This window comes from Lynx canadensis, chromosome A1 (genome assembly GCF_007474595.2).
Source record: "Lynx canadensis isolate LIC74 chromosome A1, mLynCan4.pri.v2, whole genome shotgun sequence".
Classification (NCBI taxonomy): domain Eukaryota; kingdom Metazoa; phylum Chordata; class Mammalia; order Carnivora; family Felidae; genus Lynx; species Lynx canadensis.
The window spans coordinates 239,311,081-239,321,593 of record NC_044303.2 but is presented as its reverse complement, the minus strand read 5'-3'; the positions used below and the strand labels follow the sequence as shown (position 1 = coordinate 239,321,593).

Here is a 10,513-nt window from a genome sequence, read left to right as displayed (position 1 = left end):
GAGGGAGGGAGGAGGCTGGGCTCTCACTGATGCCGTGCCTTCCCCTGGTTGCCCTGCTTGTCCCAACAGGACACTCAGATCCGGAAGACCGTCACTGGGGTCCCATCCATGTCTGAGGTGGGGCTGGTGGCACCCTTACTCTCCAGCGTGTGCTTCTGAGTCTGTGAATGTCACCAGGCTGGCTCCCACGCTGCCACCCGTCAAATAGAGACGCCAGCGTTTACTGTCTAAGCAGAGCGTGAAGTCAGGGAATAGCACACAGCTTAGAGGGGGCTTTCAAAACACATGGTGGCCTTTAACGGTCCCGGTCACAGAGGAGTCACTTAAACTATCACCGGAGGAGGGGAGCAGGCCCAGAGGGGGGCCCTAGCTTCGCAGGTGGCAGGAGAAGCCCCCCGACCCCACGCCCTCTGTGCCCACCTGCACCCCTGTGGAAAGACGGAAGGCAGTCTGGGCAGCTGCATCGGGTTTCCCGATGGGAGAGAAGAAGCAGGCCTCTCCCCATCCCTCCCAGGGGTCTCCCCCGGGGCAGAGATGCGCCATTCCTGGGGTCTGGTCACCCGGGTCACACACTCCTTGTTCTGGGTGTATCTGTGCTGCGGTGGGGGGTTCCTGCTCCACGGGGTCTCCTCTGCTGCCTCCCCCTCCACGGGACCCCTTCCCCCTCCTTAGGGACCCCTCCCCCTCCCCCCTCCTCAGGGGCCCCTCCCCTTCCTCAGGGGCCCCTTTCCTTCCATGGGATCCTTTCCCTCTCCTTGGGGACCCCTCTTCCTCCTCAAGACCCCCTCCCCCTCCTCGGGACCCTTCCCCCTCCTCAGGGACCCCTCCCCCCCCACAAGACCCCCCTCCCCCTCCCCTTCCTCTGGGACCCCTCCCCCCTCCACAGAACCCCCTCTCGCTCCTCGGGGACCTCTCCCCCTCCTCAGGGGCCCCTCCCCCTCCTCAGGGACCCCTCTCCCTCCACGGGACCCCTTCCCCCTCCACGGGACCCCTCCCCGTCCTCAGGGGCCCCTCCCCCCTCCTCAGGGACCCCTCCTCCTCGTCAAGACCCCCCTCCCCCTCCTCAGGACCCCCTTCCCTGAAGCCCCCTCGGCTGAGCATATCACCCCCTAGTGCACAGGGTCTGGGGAACCTGAAGGGACAGTCCCCATCCCCTCCTCCAGCAGGAGGGGCTGCCCACAGAGGTGGTCTGGCTGCCTGCTGGAGTATTTCCTAGGACGGCGGTGGCTCAGAGCAGAGAATGTGCCGGGACCCTCCTTTCCCCGTTACTGCTCAGCCGGTGGCTTTGCTGGAACCAAGGGCAGCCGACCCTCCCCTGGCGCCCCGACCCCTGCACACTTCCCTGGCTTGCTGCAGGCCGGCGGGGATGGGGGACGGGTGGGTCCCTGGATGGCCCCGCGGTGATGAGGAAAAACAACTCCTTCTGAGCTGCTGCCCGGGCCCGTGACGAGTGGCCACCTGCTGGCATCCGGAGTGTGGACATTCGGACACGACCCGAGCTCGGGAGCCCCCTCACCCGTTCTGGTTTGCTCTTCCCAGGGCAGCTTTTAAAGTAAGCACCGAGAGCTGAGCGCTCTCGAGTCAGTGACCTCGGCCAGCGCCACGTAAGCGCCAGGGGCTCCTACCCCGCCGTCCGTCTCCTGCGGGCTGTGAGCCCCCAAGTGTCCCCCAAGTCCCCGGGGCCTGGAGGGTGTACACCCGTCACTCTGTGGGGTGAGTGCCACCCGTCACCACCGCCAGGGGCCCCTCGTCCCCAGGGGCCTCGCGCCCCTCACTCTTCTCCAGTCCACACGCGGGCTCCGCACGCCCTCTGCGGGCCATCCAGTCTTGCGGGCAGAGTCCCGGATGGTCTGAGTCAGGCGTGCGGCTGTCCTGGGGAGTTTGCCAGGCAGGCCAGCCTCGGGCTCGGAGCTGTGCTGATGCGAAGGACACAGATGGCCCCAAGCTGGTGTGGAGCCCACACCTGCATGTGAGCTGAGCTTTTAAAGTGAGTTTATTTTGAGACACAGAGGGCACAAGCGGGGGGTGGGGGCGGGGGGAGCAGAAGAGAGGGGCAGAGAGAGGGGATCTGTCAGCACAGAGCCTGACTTGGGGCTTGAACTCACCAACTGAGATCGTGACCTAAACTAAAACCAAGAGTCGGGCCCTTCAAGTCCCCAGGCGCCCTGGGACGGGAGCTTGTAGACCTGCCCAGCCGGCACATCCCGTGCGGATCACTGAACCTGCACCCAGCACCCAGCACGGTGACCTGTCTCATGTAGACCCACATTCGTTATATTTGCCTGCACCAGTCGCCAATTCTTTCTTTTTTTAATTTTTAACGTTTGTTTTATTTTTGAGAGTGAGGGGCAGGAGGGGCAGAGAGAGAGGGAGACACAGAATCCGAAGCAGGCTCCAGGCTCCAAGGTGTCAGCACAGAGCCCGACGCGGGGCTCGAACTCACGGACCATGAGATCATGACCTGAGCCGAAGTTGGCCTCTCAACTGGCTGAGCCCCCCGGGCACCCCAATGGTGATTCTTTCCAAAGGACTTCCTTAAGCCTGTGGCTCTGGCCCTTATAAACTCTCTGCCGCAGGGCACTTTCTGTCTCCATCTCCCAAGACCCAAAAAAGCTGTTCCAGTGTTTTACGGTTTCTGCCGGGTTTTCGCTGAAGTTGAAGGTCTGTGGCGGGGTTAGGCCTTGCCCCGCTGAACCCGGAGGGATGGGTCTCGGGGGCTCATCCTAGACGGAGTCCCCGGCTGGTGGCAGGGGGAGGGGAGGACCTGGCTTCTCTCACGTGACGCGATGCCAGCAAGGAGCCTGTAGTTGTCCCTGGAGAGACACTTGGGCTCCTGAGCGTGGAGAGAGAACCAAGGGGCGCTTGGCTGAGAACATGAGGAAGGTGTGTCCCCGGATGCCCCTTGGACTTTAGGGTCTGCCCTGCTCCCCGCCATCACTGACTCTGCCTTTCCCAAACCGCCGCCCAAGCTACTCCTCTTCCTCCCTCTGACCTCTGACTTCTGACCTCTCTGAGTCGGGGTCCCTCCTCCTAAGACTCTGGCCAGGCTCTCTGCCCTATGTGACAACTTTCTCAGCTCCTTACCTGTTCGGAGAGCTGACTCAGGCATTGCCCACCCCACCCTCCAGCCTCCCAGCCAGTGACCTTGCCCTCTGAACCTTGGCCACCACCAAAGACCACACCCCAGGCCTACCACTCCCCACCCCCACCCCCTGCTCCCGGGGTCCAGTCTGACCCCCAGCCCTGAGTCCGGCCCAGAGTCCAGGGCTGTGCTGCCAGCTGGCCTGCTCAGTGCCCTTGGCCTCTCCCCAGTCGGACCTTGGCCAGCCTGCCTCAGGGCCTGACATCCTGGGCAGGCTCGCCTCCGTCGTCAACCTTCCCCCATTGCCCTCACCTGTCCTCATGCTCTAGAACCTGCTCCCAAGCACCAACCTTAGACACAGCCCCGGTGAAAGTGCGAGGGCGGTGGGTGACCCTCCTGTCCCCATCCTCCAAGCTTCCTGAATACCGCTCAGGCCGGCCCCACATCTCCCCCAGGGGTGCTCTCTGACCCTCTGTCTCAAAAGAGGGTCCCCAGGAGCTCTGGGAGCTCCTGCTTGATTTACTGCCCCCCTCCTCCGCCCAGCCCTTCAAGGTGCCCACACCCCCAGACCTGCCGGAAGCCTCCAGAAGGCCCATACCCCCAGACCTGCCGGAAGCCTCCAGAAGGCCCATACCCCAGACCTGCCGGAAGCCTCCAGAAGGCCCATACCCCCAGACCTGCCGGAAGCCTCCAGAAGGCCCATACCCCCAGACCTGCCGGAAGCCTCCAGAAGGCCCATACCCCCAGACCTGCCGGAAGCCTCCAGAAGCCCGGAGTGGCTCTTGACCCTCAGACCCACCCCCTCCGCCCCTCCGCAGCCCCTCCCGTGCCTCTCTCGGCCTCTCCCCTACAGCCTGAGGGGCAGGTGGGCTGAGGACCCAACACCTGCCTGTCGCCTGGCTTGTTCTGGTCTCCTCTCCCCTCGGTCAGGGCAACTCTCCTGAAGGAATTAACTTCTGTCTTCATGAGCTCCTGGGAAAGGTGCGGTTTAACGTGAGGAGGTGACGCTCCATTCGGGGTGTCCTCTCCATCTTACTCTTCACTCACCTTTTAAAGACCCATTCTGGCTTCTAGCCGCGGTCACTGACCCCCAGCCACCTCCATTCTGCGTCCTCCAGCAGCTGCGATGGAGTCGCGGGGCACACCTGCCATGCCTGCACCTGGGACTGGGGGGGAGGGCGCTGCGTCTTCAGGAGGACACCTCTGCACCTGTGCTGGGGGGTGTGAGGCTGGGGGGGGTGGCTGCCTCTTCAGGAGGACGCCTGCACCTGTGCTGGAGGGGTGAGGCTGGGGGGGAGGGTGGCTGCCTCTTCAGGAAGATGCCTGCACCTGTGCTGGGGGGGGTGAGGCTGGGGGGGAGGGCACTGCGTCTTCAGGAGGACACCAGCTGCACCTGTGCTGGGGGGGGGGTGAGGCTGGGGGGGAGGGTGGCTGCCTCTTCAGAAGGACGCCTGCACCTGTGCTGGGGGGGGTGAGGCTGGGCGGGGGGAGGAGGGCAGCTTTGTCTTCAGGAGGACACCTGCCACACCTATACCGGGGCAGCTGCATCTTGGGAGATGGGTCTTCTTAGCCCACTCCCCTTTGCCAATCTCGGGTCCCGTCTGTGCCCAAGTGAGCCCATCCCCAGTGCTCCCTCCCTGGGCCAGGGCCTCCCCCTGCCCTCTCCATTCATACTTCTCCCACAGGCGGGACCTTTGAGGGGTCTCCTCACCCCGCCTCCCGGCGTGGAATAATTCTCACTCTCTGGGTGATGAACCCCCCCCTGCGGGCCTGCCCCCTGCTCATCTCTCTGGCCTGTTCTCCAGACCTGACTCCCGTGGTCATCCTTGACTGTGGGGTCCCTGGAGCTCCTCGCGGGCTCCTCTCCACTCCTGCTCACTTCTGCGGACGCAGGCAGTGATCGTGGCCGGTGTCTGCTGTCCCGTCAGGCACACAGGGCGCCCGCACGGAGCGGTGCCCGGGGAGCGCTTGGTCACCCCCGTGGGAGGGCCGCCCCGGGCTGTGGTGTGGGGGGTGTTATGAGCACGGCCATATAGACGCGCCCCCGTTTGCTCAGCTGTGGCCCCTCGTGGAAGGCAGGCGAGTAAGTGCCGTGGGAGCACAGCAAACCCGGGTGGGCACGGTGCGAGCATCACCGCTCCGTCCCGCGGTCCGCTGGGCTCCGGGTGCGTTCTGCAGCTTGGTGCCTTGCGCACAGCCAGCCCTGGTCCCCGGAGAAACGGTGCTGAACGCGCTCCCCACCCCCACCTACATTCCTGAACGTGCACCTGTTCACAGCAAGGCTGCCCCACAGGTTCACCCTGCCTGTCAAAGGTCCACACGAGGAGCCCGAAGCCAAATGTCCTTTTAGTGACCGATGTGCTCACGCGCGGCTGCCCTGCTCCCCGGAAACCAGCTGGCTTGCGCCCTGGTGCCCTGCCGAAGCCTCCGTGGTCAGCTCGAGAGCACAGATGCACTGACGTGTGGGCTCGGGGCACCCCTCCCACAGGCAGAGCCCCTGGACCTACTCTGTGTCATCTGCGTGCACCTAAGGGTCCGCAGTGGGGAGGGAGTCGGGGGCAGCCCCAGGGCCGGGTCCCTCAGGCCCTGAGGAGGGATCTGGAACATCACTGAGCGGTGGGAGTGCGGGAAGGCACTGGGGGTGCTCTGGACTGAGCCTGGGTGGGGGGGGGCGGGAGGATTGGGGAGAAGGGGCCTGAACTGGGAACTGGGATGGTGCCTTGCGGGGTGCTGCGGGGGGACCCCCATAAGGCCGCAGGTGCAAAGGTGGAGTTCCTGGACTCCTTCTGCCACAGCTTGGGAACTCTCCCCAGGGACACTGGGTGGGGACTGGGGCACAGTGCCTCTGGAAAAGTACCAGCCCAGAGTCCACTGAGAAGTCATTCTCCCAGGTTGATGGTTAATCGAGTGCGTCCCCTTGAAAACAATTTGACCGGTTCTGGGAATGCCCGCAGCGGGGAGGACCTAGTGACAGCGTGTGGGCAGGACTGCCCTCTGCCCCCACAGGCCCTGGGGCCAGGTGGACAGATGTGAGGACCCCCCTACATGTCAGGGCCCCCTGGAGCCCAGGGCCCACTGTCCTCTGACTTTCTCTGGGCTCCTGCTCTGGGGTCTGGGCTTTTTCACCAACCACCCCACCCCCACCCCCAGCCCTCGATGGGCCCTGGATCCCCCAGGGGGGAAGGGTGCCACCCTGGGGAGAGGCTGGTGGAACCTCGTGGGGGGCTGGGGACAGGCAGGGGTTGCCGTCAGAGGGGCCTGGTGGCAGCAGCAGGGAGGAAAGGAGCCAGGGGTCGGTCTCCGCTCGGCCTCCAGCCTAGGAGGACTTCATGTGCCCAGGACTCCGTTTCCCCCACCCTGCCACCCTCCTGCCGAGGTCTGTGTGAGGGGAGCAGGGGAGCAGGGGTGTGGCACTGGGGGCACCCATTCCCGGCCCCTCCCCATCCTCTCACGTCATCCCACACGGAGGCAAAGTGTCCTCTCTGAGCCTCACTTGAAGTTCCAGAAACTGCTCCAAGGCATGACTGGAACCCCCAGACCTACTGTAACGTCCCTCCTTGAAGTTTGGGCTCGGCCGTCTGTGGCCTCCCCAGTCCTGCTCGCAGATCGCGCCCTGGGCAGACACTGCCTTCCTCGGCGGCGTCCAGTCTTCCGGAAACCAGCTCCTGGGCCCAGTGACCACGCAGGGTAGACGTGGGAGCAGGATGGCCAGGCAGCCCCACGTCTGCCCTCTCCACAGCCCCGGTCTCCGCTGCCCGCTGCCTCCTGGCCCCACACACGGGTGCTGCCCCAGACTATCCGACGGTCTGATTTCCCCCTCCCTGGGCCCTGGGCCCTCACAGGGCACTGTCCTGCAGGCCGGGCTCCCTCCCGGGCCCCTCTGGATTCCTGGGCTGCCCTCACCTGGCTGGACCTTCACCTGCATCTGTGTCCCTGTGTCTCCTGCGGTCCTCAAGCCGAGACTGTCCTCCTCCCGGGCACTGATCCCATCAAGAGCTCCAGCTGGGACGCCCTTGGGATTTCTATGTCCACAGGTGGGAACCCCACCCTCCCGGCCTCTGGGCGCTTCTCACTGAGGGACAGCGTCTCCCCCAAGAGTCTGGCTCAGGGACGCCAGCCTGTGGAGGTTGCTGATAGCCCAGGGGGCTTGGGGGCCATCTCGATCGGGAGGTGGGGAGAGAGGTCTCGAGAGGCCCATCCCAGAACCCGATCACGTGGGGAGGAGGGACGGAGGCCCAAACACATGAGGGGCCAGACAACTACCCAGAGGCCCTCACTCCAGAAAAAGGGGACCTTGCAATTTATAACGGACATTTTCAAATAGCTAAAGAAACACACGAAGAAATGAATAGTATAGCCAGGAATCGGACACACAAACCAATACTGTAAGATACCAACTCCTACTCATTGAATCGGCAAAAATTAAAACGATACCCACTGCTTCCAAGGCGTTGCGTGAAGCGGACGCTCCTGCTTCGAGATCTTTCCAGAAAGCAGTTTTCATAGTCTTCTATGTAGAAAAATGTGTCCCCGAAGTCAAAAGATGGGGAAAAGGGTATTTAAACAAAGATGTTTAGTGCAGCGATATTTGCAATATATAAAACCCAGAACGACATAACTGCCCAGCGATAGAGAAACAGGTAACGAAGGGTCCCAGCGCAGGCCCCGCGCGCCGTGGGGTTTTATGGGGCGGGACGAGCACCGTACGGTAAGCACAGACCCCCATTGTGAGTACGTGTGTCAGAACGTATAGGTGGCTGGGGTGCACGCGCACATCTATCAGAAGAAAATGCTGTCGTGGGATTTACCCACACCCCGTGCCCGGTGAGGTAACGAACACCCTTTACTCAGCTCCTTTCTGCATTTGCCAACTAGGTTACAAAAATGTGTTACTTTTGTGATCACGAAAGTTATAGAAGTAGAAATGTGCCCAATTACTACTCATTGGACAAAACTACCCCAGACCCTCCATCCAACCCCATGTCTGCTTTCCCAGCTGCACAATATGCTGGGGAGGCTGTGCCTGGACCCTGGGCCTCCCGGGGAGGCTCCCCGCCCCCCCACCGCCCCCACCAGGGCCGCTCTTATCACAGCAAAGGCAGAATCGGGGCATCCCTCCCAGCCTATCTGGGGGGATGTCCTCAAAGACCCAGGTCAGTAACAACCCTTTCTCTTGATAACTCGCAGTAAACAAATAGGCAGGGATGGGACTCCAGGTGACTCTGGCCTCCCTCTGGGCCAGGGTGAGTGACAGCTGCACTGTAGGGGGGTGGGCAACTGCTCCAGTGAGCACAGCCTGTGGGCACAGAGCCTCCTGCCAATGCGTGCCATCACCTTGGGCACCTGCTGGTGCCGGGCAGCAGGACAGAGGGACACCAACTCTCCGTCTGTCTCCATCTCTCCCCGCTCTGCCTCCTCAGCCCCCTGCCCCTGCAGAGACAGCGCTCCCCCTTCCCCTGGGAAGGCAGAGGCACAGGAAAGACAGATAACAGATCAGAGGCGACTCCGTGGGGGTGAAGATAACCCTTGGAGTCCAGGAATGGGGGGGCGGGGAGGCAGGGAAGCATCAAACATCCCATCCCGTGACTCGTGATGACTCAGTAACTCGGCTCAGGCTCCTTCATGAAAACAAACCACCCCATTTAAGACAAAGGTTAATGACTTTGGTGATCACGGGACAGCCCAGGGCCCGCTCTCACCTGCTGTGGCCGGTCCTCAGCTCCAGGGAACAGCAGAAGCCAGCAGAAGCTGGGCGTGTGTCACAAGCAACCAATCCCCTCCCCCCCCCACCATGCCAGGGGCCCCAGGGCTTCAGGGTGACATCCTGTCCTTAAAGCCCTGGGGGAGGGACGTCCCAGGGCGGTGCCCCTCCCCTTGGCTTCCTGCCAGCACGCAGAGGCCTCCACCCATTCTCCATGATTTCAAAGGGGGGTATCCTCCGTCCCCGAAGACTAAGGCGTAAAATATCTAATGCTGAACGTGTGGCCTGTTGAAATAAAATCCGGCACACCAAACCACAAAGTTGATCAAGGATCAAATCCACTTTGTAACGGCTTCCACAGCTGTCTGGTCCCTGTCAGCCACACGTTTTTTTTGTTTGTTTGTTTGTGTGTTTGTTTTTTTAACGTTTATTTATTTTTGAGACAGAGAGAGACAGAGCAAGAACGGGGGAGGATCACAGAGAGAGGGAGACACAGAATCCGAAACGGGCTCCAGGCTCCGAGCTGTCAGCACAGAGCCCGACGCGGGGCTCGAACCCACGGACTGTGAGATCATGACCTGAGCTGAAGTCGGATGCTCGACAGACTGAGCCACCCAGGTGCCCTCACAGGTTCTTAAGCTTATGAAACTAGCAAAGATTTCTGAGTGAAAATTTCTATTGTTAGTGACAATGCAGTGAGCAGGCCAGCATGTGACTCACTGGCCCTGGTCCCCTGGTTCCGCACAGCCGGCTGCCTGGCGGGGGGCGGGTGGGGGGGAACTCCGATTGTGGATTGACTCACACGGTCCAGGAACAGTTGTAAAAGCCACAAACTAACCTGGGCTAAACCGAATCTGGCGACTGAACGATTGTGCGCCAGGGACAGTGGCGTTACTCCAAGAATGCAAGACTGTTTCGCGGGGCAAGGTCAAGGCGTGTAATTGCCACATCGAGAGGATGAAGGGCGGCAAGTTGGTAACCCTCTTGCAAACGTAGGAAGGCGTTTCATAGAGTTGACGCCCGTTCACAATCACTGGTAAAGCTGCTGCTGGGAGAAGGAAGGCCAGTGGGTGTTTGTGCAGAAGTCCCCGCCGTCCTTGACGGGCCCAGGGGTGACGGCGGGAGCGTGGCTCGCACCGCGTGTGCCCGCGTCGTGCCCGACGAGCTGTCATGAGGCAAGAACAATGAAAGGCAAAAGGATGAAAATCCGTCGTTTCCGTCGGTGTGATTTTGTGTTGAAGTTATCTGTAAAAATCAAAGATCACAAGTCCTAGAACCGGATTTCCGTGGGAGGGGAGGCCGCCGGGAGGCAAACGCTGAGGAGCCACGCGGTTCACAGCAGCGCACACACACCCCGGACCGGATCTCACGACAGGCCTTCAGGACCTCCACCCCCAAGCCACGGAGCTTCCAGAGGAGGAGGAGGAGGAGGAGGAGGAGGAGGAGGAGGCCTGGATTCCCCGAGGGACCTGCTCCTTTGCGGGAGGAGAACCTGCTGCTCCTTGGGCCCATGGCCTCCATCCGAGGGCCGGCAGGCGCCCAGCACCGCTGCAAATCCGGCAGGTTCTCCGTGGGGGTGGCTCGCTGTGGACGTGTGAGCCACGTGTGGACGTGCGAGCAGAGCACGTCCAGGAAGGAGAGCAGAGGGGGACACGCTTTTCCAGGCGCCCTCGCTATAAGGCCACACAAGTAAGACGTGTGCCCTCGACAAAACGTGCAGAGGAGCTGAG

General features: G+C 62.1%; 1 long non-coding RNA gene across 1 annotated transcript; it reads right to left on the bottom strand.

The window, feature by feature from the left end:
- Positions 1-3,909: 3,909 nt before the first annotated feature.
- LOC115525796 lies at positions 3,910-8,856 on the bottom strand. The gene is made up of 3 exons (XR_003972467.1): positions 8,782-8,856; positions 4,130-7,592; positions 3,910-4,054 (listed from the first exon to the last, which is right to left on the bottom strand). It is a non-coding gene; the product is annotated as an uncharacterized LOC115525796 (long non-coding RNA).
- Positions 8,857-10,513: the final 1,657 nt, after the last annotated feature.